Source organism: Sebastes umbrosus, chromosome 10, assembly GCF_015220745.1.
Source record: "Sebastes umbrosus isolate fSebUmb1 chromosome 10, fSebUmb1.pri, whole genome shotgun sequence".
In the NCBI taxonomy this organism is placed as follows: domain Eukaryota; kingdom Metazoa; phylum Chordata; class Actinopteri; order Perciformes; family Sebastidae; genus Sebastes; species Sebastes umbrosus.
Genome location: NC_051278.1, coordinates 33,686,495 through 33,708,853, shown reverse-complemented (window position 1 = coordinate 33,708,853; position 22,359 = coordinate 33,686,495).

Sequence of the window (22,359 nt, the reverse complement as noted above, 5' to 3'; positions counted from 1 at the left end):
TTATAAATTAGAAAACTTTATACTTTATATTATTATAAATTAGAAAGCTTTATACTTTATATTATTATAAATTAGAAAGGCTTTATACTTTATATTATTATAAATTAGAAAACTTTATACTTTATATTATTATAAATTAGAAAGGCTTTATACTTTATATTATTATATATTAGAAGGCTTTATACTTTATATTATTATAAATTAGAAAGGCTTTATACTTTATATTATTATAAATTAGAAAGGCTTTATACTTTATATTATTATAAATTAGAAAGGCTTTATACTTTATATTATTATATATTAGAAGGCTTTATACTTTATATTATTATAAATTAGAAAGGCTTTATACTTTATATTATTATAAATTAGAAAGGCTTTATACTTCATATTATTATAAATTAGAAAGCTTTATACTTTATATTATTATAAATTAGAAAGGCTTTACACTTTATACTGAGGGGAGAGAGGACAGTAGATGGAGAGACAAGGACAAGTGATCAGAGAGGGGAGAGGAAAAGAGATGGAGAGAGAGAGACAGGTGACTAGAGAGGGGAGAGGACGGGGTATGGGGAGACAGAGACACGTGATCAGAGAGGAGAGAGGACAGGAGATGGAGAGACAGAGACAGATGATCAGAGAGGGGAGAGGACAGGGTATGGGGAGACGGAGACACGTGATCAGAGAGGGGAGAGGACGGGAGATGGAGAGACAGAGACAGATGATCAGAGAGAGGAGAGGACAGGGTATGGGGAGACAGAGACACGTGATCAGAGAAGGGAGAGGACAGGAGATGGAGTGATAGGTGATCAGAGAGGGGAGAGAAGACAGGAGATGGAGAGACAGAGACAGGTGATCAGAGAGGGGAGAGGAAAGGAGATGGAGAGACAGAGACAGGTGATCAGAGAGGGGAGAGGACAGGAGATAGAGAAACAGAGACAGGTAATCAGAGAGGAGAGAGGACAGGAAATGGAGAGACAGAGACAGATGATCAGAGAGGGGAGAGGACAGGGCATGGGGAGACAGAGACACGTGATCTGAGAGGGGAGAGGACGGGAGATGGAGAGACAGAGACAGATTATCAGAAAGGGGAGAGGACAGGGTATGGGGAGACAGAGACACGTGATCAGAGAAGGGAGAGGACAGGAGACGGAGTGATAGGTGATCAGAGAGGGGAGAGAGGACAGGAGATGGAGAGACAGAGACAAATGATCAGAGAGGGGAGAGGACAGGGTATGGGGAGACAGAGACAGGTGATCAGAGAGGGGAGAGGACAGGAGATGGAGAGACAGAGACAGATGATTAGAGAGGGGAGAGAGGACAAGAGATGGAGAGACAGAGACAGGTGATCAGAGAGGGGAGAGGACAGGAGATGGAGAGACAGAGACAGGTGATCAGAGAGAGGAGAGAGGACAGGAGATGGACAGAGAGAGACAGGTGATCAGAGAGGGGAGAGGACAGGAGATGGAGAGACAGGGACCGGTGATCAGAGAGGGGAGAGAGGATAGGAGATGGAGAGACAGAGACGGGTGATCAGAGAGGGGAGAGGACAGGAGATGGAGAGACAGAGACAGGTGATCAGAGAGGGGAGAGGACAGGAGATGGAGAGACAGAGCCAGGTGATCAGAGAGGGGAGAGGACAGGAGATGGAGAGACAGAGACAGGTGGTCAGAGAGGGGAGAGGACAGGAGATGGAGAGACAGAGACAGGTGATCAGAGAGAGGAGAGAGGACAGGAGATGGAGAGACAAGTGATCAGAGAGGGGAGAGGACAGTAGATGGAGAGGCAGAGACAGGTGATTAGACAGGGGAGAGGACGGGAGATTTAGAGACAGAGACAGGTTATCAGAGAGGGGAGAGGACAGGAGATGGAGAAACAGAGACAGGTGATTAGAGAAGGGAGAGGACTGGAGATGGAGAGACAGAGACAGGTGATCAGAGAAGGGAGAGGACTGGAGATAGAGAGACAGAGACAGGTGATCAGAGAGGGGAGAGGACAGTAGATGGAGACAGAAACAGGTGATTAGAGAGGGGAGAGGACAAGAGATGGAGAGACAGAGACAGGTGATTAGATTGAGGAGAGAGGACGGGAGATTTAGAGACAGAGACAGGTTATCAGAGAGGGGAGAGGACAGTAGATGGAGAAACAGAGACAGGTGATTAGAGAAGGGAGAGGACTTGAGATCGAGAGACAGAGACAGGTGATTAGAGAAGGGAGAGGACTGGAGATGTAGAGACAGAGACAGGTGATTAGAGAAGGGAGAGGACAAGAGATGGAGAGACAGAGACAGGTGATCAGAGAGGGGAGAGGACAAGAGATGGAGAGACAGTCAGCTGGACTCAGTGCCTGTTGGAGGACTCTTTCAGTGCCACTAGCCAGCGCTGCAGTAATGTTACTGAGCTCTGATTCAGCATCAGTTTATGAAACGGACTGTTGTGTTCTTGGTTTTAACATCGTAAAACTCATCTTTACATCCAGGAACAATACATTAGTGTCCCCTCTTTAGTTTTCTTCTGTCCTGTGTGTGTCCTCCTCAGTCTCCGTCTTTCATGGTCTCTACCGTTGTATCTGTGTAACTCAGCCTCAGGGTAGAGTACTGCAACATGGCGGCGCTCTTGTTACAAAAGTTACTGTAAAACGGAGCTTCTTTATTCTCTTAAATGCTGACATGTGTCATGTTTTTTTTTGTATAATTGTTGATTGGAGTGAAAATCCATTTAGTAAATCAGCTGAACTTGGTTGACTGCTTCATGTCCACTTTAATTTTGGACTGAGCTCTCAGCACCGACTTATCACCCAGCTCATCATGTGTTGTCACCTTAACACACAACTTACACACTACCCCATTCATTCTCTGTTACTAACAGCTGTGGTTGTGGACCAGCTCTCAACAAGGGGGCAGGGTGTGAATCCCCCCCAAACCCCCAACACACACACACACACACACACACACACACACAGAGCAACTCTCTCCTTTCCTCTCCGCACCATACCAGCTGTTGCATTAATTCAGTTCTAAAAGACAGGCCCCCTCCCCCCCCCCAACACACACACACACACACTCATACACAGCAGGGGGCCCTCTCTTTAGTGTAGCTGACTCATACATTCAGCCCACATGGGCCTGTCATGAGAGATTCATGCTATTAAATCAATAACTGGGTGGGTGAGTACACCTCCCTGAACACACTTAATGTACGATTTAATGTTAACACTGCTAGCTTTAGCATTAGCTTGTCTCCTGGTCAACATTCACATTGGAGGGTTCTGAAGCAGGTGCTGTGTGGTCAGGAACAGCTCCCATCACCATTGTTAAGTTTGCGGATAACACAGTTGTGACAACGTAGGAACCTTAGAAACAGCTGTACAACCTGATATATATTTAGACTGCTTTTCTCCCATCGACCTCCACAAACTGACTTCACTGATCTCTTCATCTAAATCATCTACCTGTCTCCTAGACCCAATCCCAACTAGACTGCTTAAAGACGTTTTACCTTTAGTTAGCACCTCTTTACTGGATATGATCAATGTGTCTTTACTAACAGGCTATGTACCACAGTCCTTTAAAGTAGCTGTAATTAAACCTCTTCTCAAAAAGCCCACTCTTGATCCAGAGGTCCTAGCCAACTATAGACCTATATCTAACCTTCCCTTTACCTCCAAAATACTGGAGAAAGCAGTCGCCAGTCAGCTGTGTGACTTTCTACAGAACAATCATTTATTCAAGGATTATCAGTCAGGATTTAGAGTGCACCATAGCACAGAGACAGCACTAGTGAAAATTACAAATGACCTTCTAATGACATCGGACAAAGGACTTGTCTCTGTACTTGTCTTGTTAGATCTCAGTGCTGCTTTCACCATTGACCATCACATCTTATTACAGAGACTGGCACATTTAATCAGCATTAAAGGAACTGCACTAAGTTGGTTTAAGTCCTATTTATCAGATCGATCTCAGTTTGTACATGTTAACGATGAGTCCTCCATGCACGCCAAAGTTAGTCACGGAGTTCCACAGGGTTCTGTACTTGGACCAATTCTATTCACCTTATATATGCTTCCCTTAGGCAATGTTATTAGAAAACACTCCATAAACTTTCATTGTTATGCAGATGATACCCAATTATATCTATCGATCAAGCCAGACGAAACCAACCAGTTAACTAAACTTCAAGCATGCCTTAAGGACATAAAAATCTGGATGACCTGCAATTTCCTGATGTTAAACTCAGACAAAACGAAAGTTATTGTACTTGGCCCTGAACGCCTCCGAAACAAATTATCTAATGATCTGGGAGTTATCTTCAATCAGGATATGTCCTTTAACTCCCACATAAAACAAACCTCAAGGACTGCCTTCTTTCATCTACGTAACATTGTGAAGATCAGACACATCCTGTCTCAAAATGATGCAGAAAAATTAGTCCATGCCTTTGTTACTTCTAGACTAGATTACTGCAACTCCTTATTATCAGGCTGCTCCAATAAGTCTCTTAAGACTCTCCAGTTGATCCAGAATGCTGCAGCACGTGTACTGACTAGAACTAGAAAAAGAGATCATATTACTCCTGTATTAGCTTCTCTGCACTGGCTGCCTGTAAAATCCAGAATAGAATTTAAAATCGCCCTCCTCACCTACAAAGCGCTAAACGGTCCGGTCCCATCATATCTTAAAGAGCTCATAGTACCCTACTACCCCACTAGAACACTGCGCTCACAGAATGCAGCAGGGTTACTTGAGGTACCTAGAGTCTCCAAAAGTAGAATGGGAGCCAGAGCCTTCAGCTATCAAGCTCCTCTTCTGTGGAACCAGCTCCCAGTTTCAGTCCGGGAGGCAGACACCGTCTCTACATTTAAGAGTAGGCTAAAGACTTTCCTCTTTGATAATGCTTATAGTTAGGGCTGTCTTTGACCAGCCCCTAGTTAAGCTGCTATAGGCCTAGACTGCCGGGGGACTTCTTATGACACACTGAGCTCCTCTCTCCTTCTGTATATATTCATGTCCCATTCATTGTTACTAACTTAATTTCTTCCCCGGAATCCTTGTGCTTTCTTGTCTCGCAGGTAACCATGGAGCGGGGTTACACCTGGAGCGGGGTTATAACTGGAGCAGGGGTACACCTGGTGCGGGGTTAGACCTGGATCTGGATGTCACTAGGATTGTGGTTGCATCTGCTGCCGCGTCTGCTGCCTGCTGGACACCAACTGCTACCATCATTAATTAATTCCCTCTGTACAAGGGACTACCAAGGCTAACGAGGGACTACCAAGGCTTAGTAACAAAGTGGCAGCCTGGAGAATGACACTTCTCGGTCACTGCCAAAGATATCAAGAACTCCCAGCACGCATGCTGGTGCTGTGGAAACCAACGCACGGGCATTGATCACAGGGACGTCCCACACCAACATGGACGCACTGAGGAGAGATGCTGGACAGTGCTGGCGAGCTAGCCAGATGTATGGTGGACTGAGACAGCTGGAAGCTCCGCTTGAAATCCCGTCTGAGGACGACCCAATGATATCAATTCCAATAGTTGTATTATCACACTTTACATCCACTGCTATTAATTTTGTTATTAGTCCTACTTGCCTTTTTTACAGCTGCTGTGCTATTATTGTGGTTGCCTCTCTCTCTCTCTCTCTCTCTCTCTCTCTCTTTCTTTCTCTCTCTCTCTCTCTCTTTCTCTCTCTCTCTCTCTCTCCCTCTCTCCCCCCAACCGGTCTCGGCAGATGGCCTCCCACCCAGAGCCCGGTTCTGCTCCAGGTTTCTTCCCAGTAATCGGGGAGTTTTTCCTGGCCACAGCGCGCTTGGTGGATCTTGTTGGGTCTCTAAACTATGGTGTACGGTCTAAGACCTGCTCTATATATAAAGCGTCTCGAGATAACTTCTGTTTTGATTTGATGCTATATAAAAATAAATTGAATTGAATTGAATTGAATTGACAGGCCGGGTCAACAATGATGAAACAGTTCACCAGGAAGAGGTGGGAACTTGTGACTAATGGTGCAAGGCCAACAAGCTGACTGAACGACTGAAAAACCACCCATTTCAAATGAAAAAGCCAGCTAACATTTTTGCCTGTTAAAAGTTTTTTTTTGGGGAGTTTTTCTTTATCCAATAAGAGATAAGAGGGTCATACTGTAAAGGACAGAGGGTGTCGTATCCTGTACAGACTGTAACGCCCCCTGAGGCACATTGGTGATTTGTGATATTGGGCTATACAAATAAAAATGACTTGACTATATTCACTGAGTCACCGTCATAGTAATCCACTTGGTCTTAACAGCCCATCCTCACTCGGAGTAGCCACAGCTTATATCTGAGGTGTTCACAACATGGTTCGTTGGTTGTAGAGATGCAGTAGATATCCGGGGAGTCGTTTAAAACATCAGACCAAATCTTCATACCTCAGCTGTTGTTGTATTGAGGGCAGACGTTCTTACGATACAGGTCATGGTTTCAGCAGCCAAAAAGAGATGTATAACACAAAAATAGTGTCAAGCTAGCGTCTTTGCTGTACAAACATACGCTGTGGCGTACGGGTGACGTCACTATATAGACCCCCATGTAGCAATCATCGCACAGTGTTTCCCAGACTTTTTTTCTGGGGACCTACTTTTTGAAAATGATAAACCATCACGACCCAATTCACAACAGGCCTTATCTATAAACCATGAGAAGAGTGGATTTATGCGTAAATGAATGTTCCTGACCATCTTTACTGTCATTTATGCATCACCTTATATTATCTTTCTTTATGCAGGCATTATTGAAAACACATAGTGTATATACAGTACGTGTATACTGTACTGTATACTGTATGTGTATGTGTGTGTATATAAATATAATTACTTTTCTATAATCTTGTATCATCTTTTTTTAATTCTGTGTTTTATTGCCATTCCTGCCAAACACTGAGAACTAACCTCCTCTCTAACACTCATGAGGGCCTGGACATGTTGGTCTGTTCAGTGCTCTCTGTTGTTCATCGTGCACTGTTGTTCTTTATTAAAGGATCCATACTGATCTAAGTACCTGGAACATGGATTTAATATCACTGAGCAGTTTCAGGAACTGTACCTCAGTGTGGGCAGAGAACAGTGGAAACACAAGCAGAAGCTGTAAAATGCGATGTTTTGTTCCTTTGTTCCTCAGATGATCTCTGAGATGTTTGTCTGCAGTAGCTGAGGCTTGTCTGGCCTCTAAAGGAGAAGTCAGAGCTAAAAAAGCAGCAGTGACCCATCCTGGCCTCCCACAAACTGCAATGCTAAATATGCAGATCTGCAGAGGGGGGGGGGGGGGGGGTCTTTCACGGCTGAGTCAGACTCTGCTGCACTGAAGGCAAACAAAACAGAAGGGGTCAAAGGTCATGCTACAGCTGGGATGCTGAAAGACATTTCTCAATGAGCTAGGTACTCCTCTAGGCACCCCTCTAGGCACCCCTCTAGGCACCCCTCTAGGTACCCCTCTAGGTACCACTGTAGGCATCCCTCTAGGTACCCCTCTAGGCACCCCTCTAGGTACCCCTCTAGGCACCCCTCTAGGCACCCCTCTAGGCACCCCTCTAGGTACCGCTGTAGGCACCCCTCTAGGTACCCCTCTAGGCACCCCTCTAGATACCCCTCTAGGTATCCCTCTAGGTACCCCTCTAGGCACCCCTCTAGGTACCCCTCTAGGCACCCCTCTAGGTATCCCTCTAGTTACCGCTCTAAGCACCACTCTAGGTACCCCTCTACGTACTCCTCTAGGTACCTCTCTATGTACCCCTCTAGGTCCCCTTCTAGGTACCCCTCTACGTACCCCTCTAGGTAGGTACCCCTTTAGGTAACCCTCTAGGTACTCCTTTAGGTACCCCTCTAGGTCCCCTTCTAGGTACCTCTCTACGTACCCCTCTAGGTAGGTACCCCTTTAGGTAACCCTCTAGGTACTCCTCTAGGTACCTCTCTAGGTACCTCTCTAGGTACCCCTCTAGGTACCCCATTGCTATGTATAACAGACCGTTGCTATGTATAACAGACCGTTGCTACGTATAACAGACCGTTGCTACGTATAACAGACCGTTGCTACGTATGACAGACCGTTGCTATGTATGACAGACCGTTGCTACGTATAACAGACCAAACAGACCGTTGCTACGTATAACAGACCGTTGCTATGTATGACAGACCGTTGCTATGTATAACAGACCGTTGCTATGTATAACAGACCGTTGCTATGTATAGCAGACCGTTGCTATGGGCGCAGCTCTGGTGTTGGACTCTGGAGGACCGTTTTTGTGTCAAAATATTGATTTCTTCAGTAAGTAGCCGTGTAATAAGCGGGATAATGTATCACCGTCACTCCACTCAGCAGGAGTCCATAACGTTACTCTCTCTAGAGTTAACCCCTGACACTCCACTCAGCAGGAGTCTATAAAGTTATTCTCTCTAGAGTTAACCCCCGACACTCCACTCAGCAGGAGTCTATAACGTTACTCTCTCTAGAGTTAACCCCCGACACTCCACTCAGCAGGAGTCTATAACGTTACTCTCTCTAGAGTTAACCCCCGACACTCCACTCAACAGGAGTCTATAACGTTACTCTCTCTAGAGTTAACCCCCCGACACTCCACTCAGCCACCATGGGAGAGAGTCACAGGAAACCTCTGTTGGTCTGGAGGAGCTGCAGCAGTTATTTCAACCTCCACTGAACATTCAGTTGATGTTCTCAGAGCTGAACTAACTCCGTCTACTGCTCCACTAGCTCACTTGTTCACTCACAACATCACAGACATCGGCCACCATTCTCTTGCTTCATTTACTCCAAAACTACGGTCAGATTAGTCAATGTCTACTTGGTTTAACACGAGACACAAACAGCAGTCTCCTGGGTGAAAGTCCTACCAACCTAACCCTCCTATGCAGACTTCTTGCTATACATCAGTTGCTCTGAGCGCGGATGGGTTTACATTAGAGTTAGTTTAAAGCTTGTTACATCTCATACAGACACTAAAAGGTGCCTCGGTATCAGACGCCGTGACGGTATTTGACGAGTTGGGAGTGAGTCATGACATTTGAGTCATCAGAAAACCTGTAACTGTGTTATAGGAAGTCCACAGAGACAGAGGTTAACAGTGAAAACAATGACTCTTGCTACTCATATCTTTATCATATAGACTCCCGTCAGCCAGCGTGCCTAGAAAGGATTCACCATCCTCATTATCACTGTTGATAACCCACAACAGGCTCTGAGTTGTGTCTGTCTGCTTGTATTTCATGCTGTAAGAGGAAACCAATAGTTCTGTGGTGACAGGCATCATCATTTTCATTTTCCCTGTTTATATGTCAAGATTATCAAAACTATAATCGTAAAGACCTATTTTGAATGTTTTGGAACCTGACTCATCAGCATTGTGGACACCTTCATGACTGTGCAATGATAAACTTCTGTCAAGATACAAAGTCAGATATAATGGGGCTTCTTCAATCATCAGGGCTGAAGTCAGATGTAGATACTGACATTAAAATGGATATTTCTTTTTAGCATGTTAGAACTATAATTTCATATAAAAACCTATATTTACTTCTTTTACTATTATATCTTACCTGAAGAAAAAACCCCTCCGTGGTTGTCCTTGGTGTGTGTTTCAGTTTTCAATAGCAGGCTTCATTGTTTTAGTGATGTGTAAAACGTGACAGTGTGTATTTGAGAGGATTTAAGAGGAAAGGGTTAAACTGCTTCATCAGCACATCTGAAACACTGTCAGCGGGATTTATCAGTCCACTCGAACCCTCACAAAAGTTTCTATAAGACAACTTCTATTGCTTTGTGTGTGTGTGTGTGTATGTGTGTGTGTGTGTGTGTGTGTGTGTGTGTATCAGAGATCTTGAAGGTTAAAAGGTCAGCTCTGTCCTCCCTTCTTGTTTTTGAACACATGAAATTAAAAGCTTTGACACATATTGAAGCTATAATGTCACATGCACATACAACTCATGGTAAGAAAAAAGAAATGAACTCGATTTGTAATGTGTGCCGTGCCGTGCCGTGCCGTGCCGTGCCGTGCCGTGCCGTGCCGTGCCGTACCGTGCCGTGCTGGTCCCTGGGTGTGAGGACTGAAATACAATCAGATCACTGATCCTGGCTCAGAATCAAGCCCATATTTCTCCCAGTGAAGAGTCAGCACATGTCCTCCAGGTGAAGAACGTGCAGAGACACAGAGAAGAACACAGCTTCAGAGGAATGTATGAGGGACGTTATTCAGAATTACCTCTCACATAAACATATGAAACACAACTCATTCATATACTAAAAACATACTCACACATAGAATCCAAAGGCCTTTACATACACAACTAAAACAGTTTTACACTCACAAACACAACTGAAATCTTTCATGGAAACTATTGAAATGCTTTCACACATACTAGTAAAATGCCTTCATATAGTATTGTGAAAACGTATATAAACTATGGAAAAGCATTCACAGTTACTATTGAAAAAAACAATAATTTAGTATGACAGCATCTCAGGGTGTTGTATGAGAACATTTCAGTTGAACCTATTGAGAAAAGCCAGCGTATTTCATAATACAGGTCCGTGTACCCTCTGTGATCAACTTGTTTGATAACAGGATAACAAATATACAGTGTCTTATTTTGCACGTGCTTTTCCCATTTTCATCTTAAAATTGTCAATTGGAATATTGCCGTCCATCCTCTGAATGCTCTAGGTCTGTAGTTTGATCCATCCATCCTCTGAATGCTCTAGGTCTCTAGTTTGATCCATCCATCCTCTGAATGCTCTAGGTCTCTAGTTTAATCAATCCATCCTCTGAATGGTCTAGGTCTCTAGTTTGATCCATCCATCCTCTGAATGCTCTAGGTCTCTAGTTTGATCCATCCATCCTCTGAATGCTCTAGGTCTCTAGTTTGTGGCTGTGTTGAGACAATAACACATTTAAACTGCATGAAAAAATTTGCATGTGATTGTCATAAAGTGGGCATGTCTGTAAAGGGGAGACTTCTGCTCCTCTTCATGGCTCTGTTTTCAGGCTTTAAAAAATCTAGCCCGTGACGGGAGACTTTGACCAATCACAGGTAATTTTAGTGAGAGAGCGTTCCTATTGGCTGTGCTCCGGCTGGTGGGCGGTGCTTGGTATTTCTTCAACTGATCTCAACTTTCTCATTTTACAGCTAAACAGTACAGTACAAGATGATTCTGAGAACATCTGAGGAGAGAAATAGGCATTACAGTAACAGAATATTGATTCATATTTGATCAGCGCTGACTAGTTTGACCGTTTGATCAGAGTTGGTGAGTGATTGACAGCTGCTCAGAGACGGCAGACTCCAGATCAGCTCTTACTGCTTGTTTTCCTACGGTCTGTGAAATCCTGCAGATGCCGTTAGGAGCACCGGAGGACACAGAGGACATGATTATTTTCTAACCGTTTTATAAAAATAACTTTTTTTAATCACATTTGCTCCATTTCTACCCACTGCTGCTTTAAACAGTACTGAAGGTGACAGTTCCATCACTGTAGTGAACCTTAACTCCCCAGCAGGAATAATTATGACAAAAACACAAACCAGAGAAGAGAAGATGTCTTTCAGCTTTGCAGAGCGCTGGGCCGGTACGTTGTCAATGGAAGGCTGCGAGAGCACTCCTTTAGACGTTATACGTAGTGTTCAGACCTTGGCAGCAGCCCTTTTGATTATGCTATTACAGATTTAGACCAAACCTCATTGAGAGACTTCACGGTGAGCACCGCTATCAGACAGAGCAGATACAGGTAACATGTTCAACATGCAAACTGAACTGTACAAAATAAAGACACGATGCAGATGGCACAGAACAGCCTGAAGCAGTAATGGTCAGTGAAGAGATCCAGTCTCTTCTAGACTCCTCTCTGGTCCCGGGCTACCCACAGAACACACAAGGTTTTAAGTGGTTTATGGTAAACATTAAGCACATATTTGATCATTTGGCCTCATTATCAAACTTAAGATACAGAACAAAAGAACCAAAGAAAGTGAACAGGGTAAGATGGTTGATTCAGACTGCTAAAGTCAGGATTCCAGACAGCCAGGAGCTCCTCCTTAGTTACTGCGAGACTCTAAAGCAAAATAAAAACACGCTGAAGAGGCTCTGGGGTCAAAAGAATTCTGGGAAAACTGGAATTTATTTACCAGGAATGTTGCAACGAACAATCCATTCAAAATGAAGATACATGAAAAATCAGATCTCTTTCGAAACCTTCAAAGAATGAAGTTCAAGAGCAGATTTCAGAAGAACTGAAAGATTTTGAATGAGCTGTTAAGAATGATCAGACCCCACTGATTGAAGACAAATCTGAAGGTCCTGCTTCCCAAAACAGCATGCCTTCCTGATGGTATCTTAAAAGAGATGTTAAGTATACTGTATACAGCCCCTTCTCATTCCCAAGGTGTAAAATACCGAGGCTTTGTCACAGCCGTCGGCTTGTGTTACAGGTGTACAAGGCACCACTTAGCGCCTGTATGAGGTCCACCTGGCCTTCCATTAACTACAATGTAAAGACATCCGCAGCAACAGTAAACGCTCCGAGAAAATGCACCAGGAGAGATTGTGGTGACGAAGTTCAAACAGGGATGAAACCACATGTATGGTGAAAGGGGATTCCTTCACAACAATGACCCGCTAGCTGTACATTGTCCCGCTTATTACACGGCTACTTACTGAAGAAATCAATATTTTAACACAAAAACGGTCCTCCAGAGTCCGACACCAGAGCTGCGCCCATAGCAACGGTCTGCTATACATAGCAACGGTCTGTTATACGTAGCAACGGTGTTTTATATATAGCAACTATCTGTTATACATAGCAACGGTCTGTTATACATAGAAACGGTCTGCTATACGTAGCAACGGTCTGCTATATGTAGCAACTGTCTGTCATACATAGCAACGGTCTGTTATACATAGCAATGGTCTGTTATACATAGCAACGGTCTGTCAACGGTCTGTTATACATAGTAACGTTCTGCTATACGTAGCAACGGTCTGCTATACATAGCAACGGTCTGCTATACGTAGCAACGGTCTGTTATACATAGCAACGGTCTGTTATACATAGCAACGGTCTGCTATACGTAGCAACGATCTGCTATACGTAGCAACGATCTGCTATACGTAGCAACGGTCTGTTATACATAGCAACGGTCTGTCAACGGTCTGTTATACATAGTAACGTTCTGCTATACGTAGCAATGGTCTACTATACATAGCAACGGTCTGCTATACGTAGCAACGGTCTGTTATACATAGCAACGGTCTGTTATACATAGCAACGATCTGCTATACGTAGCAACGGTCTGTTATACATAGCAACGGTCTGTTATACATAGCAACGGTCTGTTATACATGGCAACGGTCTGTTATACATGGCAACGGTCTGCTATACATAGGAACGGTCTGTTATACATAGCAACGGTCTGTCAATGGTTTGCTATACATAGCAACGGTCTGTTATACATAGCAACTGTCTGTCAATGGTTTGCTATACATAGCAACGGTCTGTTATACATAGCAACTGTCTGTCAACGGTCTGTTATACATAGCAATGATCTGCTATAAAAAATAACTGACCGTAGAATGCTGTGATTGACCAATCAGAATGGAGAATTTTCTTTAGATGTAATGAATCAATAGATGGAAATAACAAATTGTCTGTGAAATTGGAGATAAACACACAGACTTCTTCCCACAGAGTAGAGGTGTGAAACCCGGCGGCTTCCTCAGCCCCAACCTCTCCATATGTATATGAATGAACTGCCGTTGCTGTTAGAAGAACCACGAGCAGCTGGTGACACTTTTCAACACAGAAATCAAGTATCTGTTTCATGCAGATGAGCTGGTCACACTCTCTCTTCCTGAAGAAGGTCTCTTCTCCATCAGTACTGTCAGACCTGGGACCTGACAACATGAACAAGAGTGAAATGATCACCTTTCAAAAGAGATCAAGGTCACAGAGAAATGAGCCAGTAAGAAAGTATCAATAGTATTTTTGATGGTTAGCCTATTCATTAAGCTACATCTCATGTATATCAGTGGTTTATAGTGTTGAGGAACCACTGATCTACAGTCAGTAACAGAGGGCCTTTTGATTCTGATATGTGTGAACAGCTAATCCTAAAGTGACTGTGACCTTTACCCTGAATCAGTCCAGGTGGTTTGTTACTCTACAGATCTGTTTGAACTGGAAAAGTTTGAAATGTGAGTAACACAGTGTCAGTGTGTGGGTGTGTTATAAAGTTATAAAGCAGAACCTGATACCAACTGTATTACATGCTGACGCTGCGTCCACGCTGAACGTGCCCTCAGATGCCGGCTGATGTTAAGACTTGTTCTACATTCTCCCTGAATGTCATGTAGCCAGAGGTCATGTGCACGCAGTGCACTTTTTCCACTGGAAACTGTACACTACCGTTCTTTATCACTGTCATTGAGCTGCTAGCACAGACTAATACCATCAGTTGTTAAGACAGCTTCCTTCATGTTTAAATCTGGTTACATTGCTACACTACACACTATGATTCATGTAGTATGATGCTTTTCATGTTTATTTACTGGCAAAAACTCTGTTCTCTTCCTGATGGATTTCTTCCACATTGAATTGTGTAGCCTTGACACAGGGAATGTATTTGAAGCCCGTTTCTTTATGCCTTGCATATGTTGTCAAATTGATGAATGTCTGTTGCAGTGTCAGCGGCTCTCTCGGCCTCTGTAATTAAGTGGTAATTGATAAAGATCAGGAGGAAGGAACACATGTTCTCTAAATGTTGTTCACAGGTTGTGAGAGAACTGTGCACTGTGAATACTACTACTAATCAAACTAAGTATTTCATTAGGACTGAGGGTGTCTGATATCAATTCAATAAGAGTTAAAAAACATCACAATATGTTGATTTAAAGCAGCAGTGGGTAGAAATGGAGCAAATATGACTTTAAAATGTTATGTTTATAAAACGGTCACTATATCCTGACATAAGTACATGAGACAGGTAATAAATTATAATAATCATGTCCTCCGGTGTCCTCCGGTGTCCTCAGGTGCTCTTAATGGCATCTGGAGGACTTCACAGAGCAGAGGAAAACAACCAGTCAGAGCTGATCTGGAGTCTGCCGTCTCTAAGCAGCTTTCAATCACTCACCAACTCTGATCAAACGGTCAAACTAGGCAGCACTGATCAAATATGAATCAATAACCTGTTACTGTAATGCCTCTTTCTCTCCTCAGATGTTTTCAGAATCATCTTGTAGTGTACTGTTTAGCTGTAGAATGAGAAAGTTTGTGACCCGGCCACCATGTTAAGATCAGCTGAGGAAATACCAAGCACCGCCCACCAGCAGGATCTCTCATCAGTCTTCCATCCTACCATCCATCTTCAACCGCTTATCCGGGGGACGGGTTGCGGGGCAACAGCTCCAGCAGGGGACCCCAAACTTCCCTTTCCTGGGCCACATTAACCAGCTCTGACTGGGGGATCCCGAGGCGTTCCCAGGCCAGTGTGGAGATATAATCTCTCCACCTAGTCCTGGGTCTTCCCCGTGGTCTCCTCCCAGCTGGCTCCTTTCAATGCAAAGAAGCAGCAGCTCTAGTCCGAATCCCTCACGGATGACTGAGCTTCTCACCCTATCTCTAAGGGAAACGCCAGCCACCCTCCTGAGGAAACCCATTTCGGCCGCTTGTACCCGCGATCTAGTTCTTTCGGTCATGACCCAACCCTCATGACCATAGATTAGAGTGGGAACGAAGATTGACCGGTAGATCGAGAGCTTTGCCTTCCGGCTCAGCTCTCTTTTCGTCACAACGGTGCGGTAAAGCGAATGCAATACCGCCCCCGCTGCTCCGATTCTCTGGCCAATCTCACGTTCCATAGTCCCCTCACTCGCGAACAAGACCCCGAGGTACTTGAACTCCTTTACTTGGGGTAAGGACTCATTCCCTACCCGGAGTAGGCAATCCATCGGTTTCCTGCTGAGAACCATGGCCTCAGATTTAGAGGTACTGATCCTCGTCCTGGCCGCTTCACACTCGGTTGCGAACCGATTCAGTGAGTGCTTGAGGTCGCAGACCGATGATGCCAACAGGACCACATCATCTGCAAAAAGCAGCGATGAGATCCTCAGCACACCGAACTGCAAAGCCTCCTCCCCCCGACTATGCCTCGATATCCTGTCCATGAATATCACCAACAGGATTGGTGACAAAGCGCAGCCCTGGCGGAGGCCAACCCCCACCGGAAACGAGTCTGATTTATTGCCGAGAACCCGAACACAGCTCTCGTTTTGGGCGTACAGGGATTGGATGGCCCTGAGAAATGCCCCCTTCACCACATACTCCTGCAGCACCCCCCACAGTATCTCCCGGGGGACCCTGTCATACGTCATCTCCAAGTCCACAAAACACATGTAGACCGGATAGGCATACTCCCAGGCCCCCACCAGGATCCTTTGGAGAGTGAAGAGCTGGTCCGTTGTGCCACGGCCAGGATGGAATCCGCATTGTTCCTCTTCGATCCGAGGTTCGACTATCGGCCGAACCCTCCTTTCCAGCACCTTGGAGTAGACTTTACCAGGGAGGCTGAGTAGTGTGATACCCCTGTAATTGGCACACACTCTCTGGTCCCCCTTTTTGAACAGGGGAGCCACCACCCCAGTCTGCCACTCCTTAGGCACTGTCACCGACTTCCACGCAATGTTGAAGAGATGTGTCACCCAAGACAGCCCCTCCACACCCAGAGCCTTCAGCATTTCTGGACGGATCTCATCAATGCTTGGGGCTTTGCCACTGTGGAGTTGTTTGACTACCTCAGTGACTTCCACCAGGGTAATTGATGATGGTCCCCAATCAGCTTTAAGCTCTGCCTCTACAATAGAGGGTGTATTGGTCGGATTCAGGAGTTCCTCAAAGTGCTCCTTCCACTGCCCGATTATCTCCTCTGTTGAGGTCAACAGTTTTCCATCCTTACTGTACACAGCTTGGATGGTTCCCCGTTTCCCCCCTCCTGAGGTGCCGGACGGTTATCCAGAAGCACTTTGGTGCCGACCGAAAGTCTTTCTCCATGGCTGCTCCGAACTCCTCCCACACCCGCTGCTTTGCCTCCGTCACGGCAGTGGCTGCTGCTCTTCGGGCCTGTCGGTACCTTGCAATTGCCTCCAGAGTCCATATCCCGAGATAACATATCCCAAAAGGCCTCCTTCTTCAGTCGGACGGCTTCCCTGACCACCGGTGTCCACCACGGTGTCCGAGGGTTCCCGCTCTTGAGGCACCTAAGACCTTAAAACCACAACTCACCGCCACAGCTTCAGCAATGGAAGCTTTGAACATTGCCCACTCTGGTTCAATGCCCCCAACCTCCACAGGGATGCCAGAAAAGCTCTGCCGGAGGTGTGAGTTGAAGATCTCTCGGACAGGGGCCTCCTCCAGATGTTCCCAGTTCACCCGCACTACCCGTTTGGGCTTACCAGGTCTGTCCAGAGTCTTCCCCCACCCTCTGACCCAACACACCACCAGATGGTGATCAGTTGACAGCTCCGCCCCTCTCTTCACCCGAGTGTCCAAAACATGTGGCCTCAGATCAGACGATACGATACAAGATCGATCATAGACCTTCGGCCTAGGGTGCTCTGGTACCATGTACACTTATGAGCATCCTTATGTTCGAACATGGTGTTCGTTGTGGACAGTCCATGACTAGCACAGAAGTCCAATAACAAACGACCGCTTTGGTTTGGATCAGGGTAGCCATTCCTCCCAATCACGCCTCTCCAGGTGCCTCCATCGTTGCCCATGTGCGCGTTGAAGTCTCCCAGCAGAACTATGGAGTCCCCTACTGGAGCCCCATAAAGGACTCCATTCAGGGTCTCCAAGATGGCCGAATACTCCAAACTGCGGTTCGGCGCATACGCACAAACAACAATCAGAATTTTATTGGGCCTGGCTCCAGACGTGGGCCCCGGATTCCTCCGGGCCGGATAACTCTTCCTCTTCCTCAATTCTTCATTTGGCTTTTATGAACCATTCTTAGTCTGGCCCCTCACCTGAGACCAATTTGCCATGGGAGACCCTACCAGGAGCACCAGGCTCCAGACAACACAGCCCTCAGGGTCATAGGGACACACAAACCTCTCCACCACGTTAAGGTGATGGTTCCCGGAGGGGTCATCAGTCTTTCAAATTGTATATATATATATATATAGCTGATTCCTTTGTCTATTAAGAGCACAGTGTGTAACATTTAGGGGGATCTATTGGCAGAAATACAATATAACTATGTTTTCATTAGCGTATAATCACCTGAAACTAAGACTCATTGTGTTTCCGTTAGCTTAGAATGAGCCGTTTATATCTCCATAGGGAGTGGGTCCTCTTCATGGAGTCCTCCATGTTGCTCCTCCATGTTTCTACAGTAGCCCAGAAAAGACAAACCAAACTCTGGCTCTACAGAGAGACTTTCATGTTTTTATATTACTTGAAGGCCACCGTAGTTCTCCCACATGCTGCCGCAGAGTGTTAAAGCGTGGTACTGCCAGCCACTGTCTGACTTCCTCTTTTATTCATTTGCCCTTTGCTGCTTCCTTCCCCTTCTGGAGAGCCAACCTTCTGATTTTATAATTCATAAATTCCCAGTGTCTGCCATAGGATTTCAATACATTAGCGTTATTCCAACTTTCATTAATAATTAATTCAGCAGCACTCATAAACTGTTCTTCACCAACAACCACATTGTTTAATTTACAATAACTTGTGTTGGGTTCTTTCCCTCCATTGTGTCATCAAGACTTACTGAACTGGTCAATATAGTAAACAATAGTAAATAGACTTGTATTTATATACAGTAGCTCCTTTCTGGTGTTCTGACCACTCAAAGCTCTTTACACTACATTCAACATCACCCATTCACACACACATTCACATACTACATTTCAACATTCACCCATTCACGCACACATTCATACACCAATGTCAACACTCACCCATTCACACACACATTCACACACTACATGTCAACATTCACACATTCACACACATTCACACACTACATGTAAACATTCACCCATTCACACACCCATTCACACACTGATGTCAACATTCACTCATTCACACACTGATGTCAACATTCACCCATTCACACACATTCATACACTGTCAACATTCACCCATTCACACACATTCACATACTACATTTCAACATTCACCCATTCACGCACACATTCATACACTGATGTCAAAATTCACCCATTCACACACACATTCATACACATGTCAACATTCACCCATTCACACACACATTCACCAATTCACACACTACATGTCAACATTCACTCATTCACACCTCGATGGCTCAGCCTTCAGGAGCAGTCTGGGGTTCAGTGTCTTGCTCAAGGACACTTCAACATGTGGATTAAGAAATATAAGTCCAGATATTAAACTACTGCTCTGTAGTAATACTGGTAGTTGAAACCACACAGGCCATCTTTTACTTTGAAGTATTCCTTCGTTGGATTTGCGGTAGCTTTAAAGTTCTCTGAGTAAATTATACTGTACATTCAGTTCATTACCGGGAATAATGAACGTATTTCTGGGACATTTAATTGAGAGACTGTATTCAAAAGTCTGCAGGGTCACTTTGATGGATGTATGAAGAGAACATGAGAGTCACCTCCAACAGCTCCCAGAGCTGTTCCATTCAGATCACTGTTAACGTTACATTAGCTCGCTGTAAACACAGAAAAACGACGGACGGCTGGCTGGACCGCGGTACTGGCTGGACCGGGTACTGGCTGGGCCGCCGGTACTGGCTGGGCCGCGGGTACTGACTGGACCACAGTACTGGGTGGACCGCGGTACTGACTGGACCGCAGTACTGACTGAACGTTTCATCAGGCTCGTTGGACATGAGCCAGGCTTGCACAAAATCGATCACCGCGCAATGCATGCTGGTTACATTTGTGTACGATTCGCTCTGACGTCGTGCACACGTGGGCAACGATGACCTCACGAGATCGAGGCGGCCGCAGTTTTTAGAGCCAGGTGCCGCAGCTGCTCTCCACCGACTGTAAGACTCAGGGCATTATGGGAAACGCCTGGCTGTCATCTGATCAAAGAGACGATTGGCTCTTAGTTTTGACAGCAAACACCACATGTTGTAGAAAAGTCACAACTCCCTGTGTAACTGCACATTTCTACATAGAATTACAAACAAATATAAATAAATCCTAAAGTGGGCTGAAAACTACAAGTAGCCTCAGATCAGATCTAATAGGAAGTCTCTGTGACTTCCTATTAGACTTCCTGTGAATTCACTGAGGGCTGCAGCTGTTGGTTTCCTCTATGGTCTCCTCCCCCTAATGCTGCTGCTGCTGCTGCTACTGCTGCTGCTGCTACTACTACTGCTGCTACTGCTGCTGCTGCTGCTACTACTAATACTACTGCTGCTGCTCCTACTACTACCTGCTGCTGCTACCTGCTGCTGTTGCTACTGCTGCTACTACTAGTGCTACCTGCTGCTGCTGCTACTGCTGTTGCTACTACTGCTGCTGCTACTAGTGCTACATGCTACTGCTGCTACTGCTGCTGCTACTACTGCTGCTACTGCTGCTGCTGCTGCTACCACTGCTGCTGCTGCTAACTGCTGCTACTGCTACTGCTGCTACTACTGCTGCTACCTGCTGCTGCTACTGCTACTTCTACTGCTACCTGCTGCTGGTACCTACTGCTGCTACCTGCTGCTGGTACCTGCTACTTCTACTGCTGCTGCTACCTGCTGCTGGTACCTGCTGCTGCTACTAGTGCTACCTGCTGCTGCTGCTACTGCTGCTATTACTGCTGCTACCTGCTGCTGCTACTACTGCTGCTACCTGCTGCTGCTACTGCTACTTCTACTGCTGCTGGTACTGCTACTTCTACTGCTGCTGGTACCTGCTACTTCTACTGCTGCTGCTACCTGCTGCTGGTACTGCTACTTCTACTGCTGCTGCTACCTGCTGCCGCTACTGCTGCTGCTGCTGCTGCTGCTACTGCTGCTGCTGCTACTACTGCTACTACTGCTGCTGCTCCGACTACTACCTGCTGCTACTACTGCTGCTGCTGCTAACTGCTGCTACTGCTGCTGCTACTGCTGCTACTACTGCTGCTGCTGCTGCTGCTGCTACTACTGCTACTACTGCTGCTGCTCCTACTACTACCTGCTGCTGCTACTGCTGCTACCTGCTGCTGCTACCCACTGCTGTTGCTACTGCTGCTGCTACTTGTGCTACCTGCTGCTGCTGCTACTGCTGTTGCTACTACTGCTGCTGTTACTAGTGCTACCTGCTGCTGCTGCTACTGCTGCTGCTACTACTGCTGCTGCTACTACTACTGCTGCTGCTGCTAACTGCTGCTACTGCTGCTGTTGCTACTGCTGCTGCTACTAGTGCTACCTGCTGCTGCTGCTACTGCTGTTGCTACTACTAGTGCTACCTGCTGCTGCTGCTACTGCTGCTGCTACTACTGCTGCTGCTGCTAACTGCTGCTACTGCTGCTGCTGCTGCTGCTACTACTGCTGCTACCTGCTGCTACTACTTCTACTGCTACCTGCTGCTGGTACCTGCTGCTGCTACTAGTGCTACCTGCTGCTGCTGCTACTGCTGCTACCTTCTGCTGCCACTACTGCTGCTACCTGCTGCTACTACTGCTGCTACCTGCTGCTGCTACTTCTACTGCTGCTGCTACCTGCTGCTGGTACCTGCTGCTATTAACTGCTGCTGGTACCTGCTACTTCTACTGCTGCTGCTACCTGCTGCTTCTACTGCTGCTGCTACTGCTGCTGCTGTTACTGCTGCTGCTACTAGTGCTACCTGCTGCTGCTGCTGCTACTACTGCTGCTAGTGCTACCTGCTGCTACTACTGCTGCTGCTGCTACTAGTGCTACCTGCTGCTACTGCTGCTGCTGCTGCTACTACTAATACTACTGCTGCTGCTCCTACTACTACCTGCTGCTGCTACTGCTGCTACCCGCTGCTGTTGCTACTGCTGCTGCTGCTAGTGCTACCTGCTGCTGCTGCTACTGCTGTTGCTACTACTGCTGCTGCTGCTACTGCTACTACTGCTGCTACTGCTACTTCTACTGCTGCTGGTACTGCTACTTCTACTGCTGCTGCTACCTGCTGCTGGTACCTGCTACTTCTACTGCTGCTGCTACCTGCTGCTGGTACTGCTACTTCTGCTGCTACCTGCTGCCGCTACTGCTGCTGCTACTACTGCTGCTGCTGCTGCTGCTACTACTGCTACTACTGCTGCTGCTCCGACTACTACCTGCTGCTGCTACTGCTGCTACCTGCTGCTGCTACCCG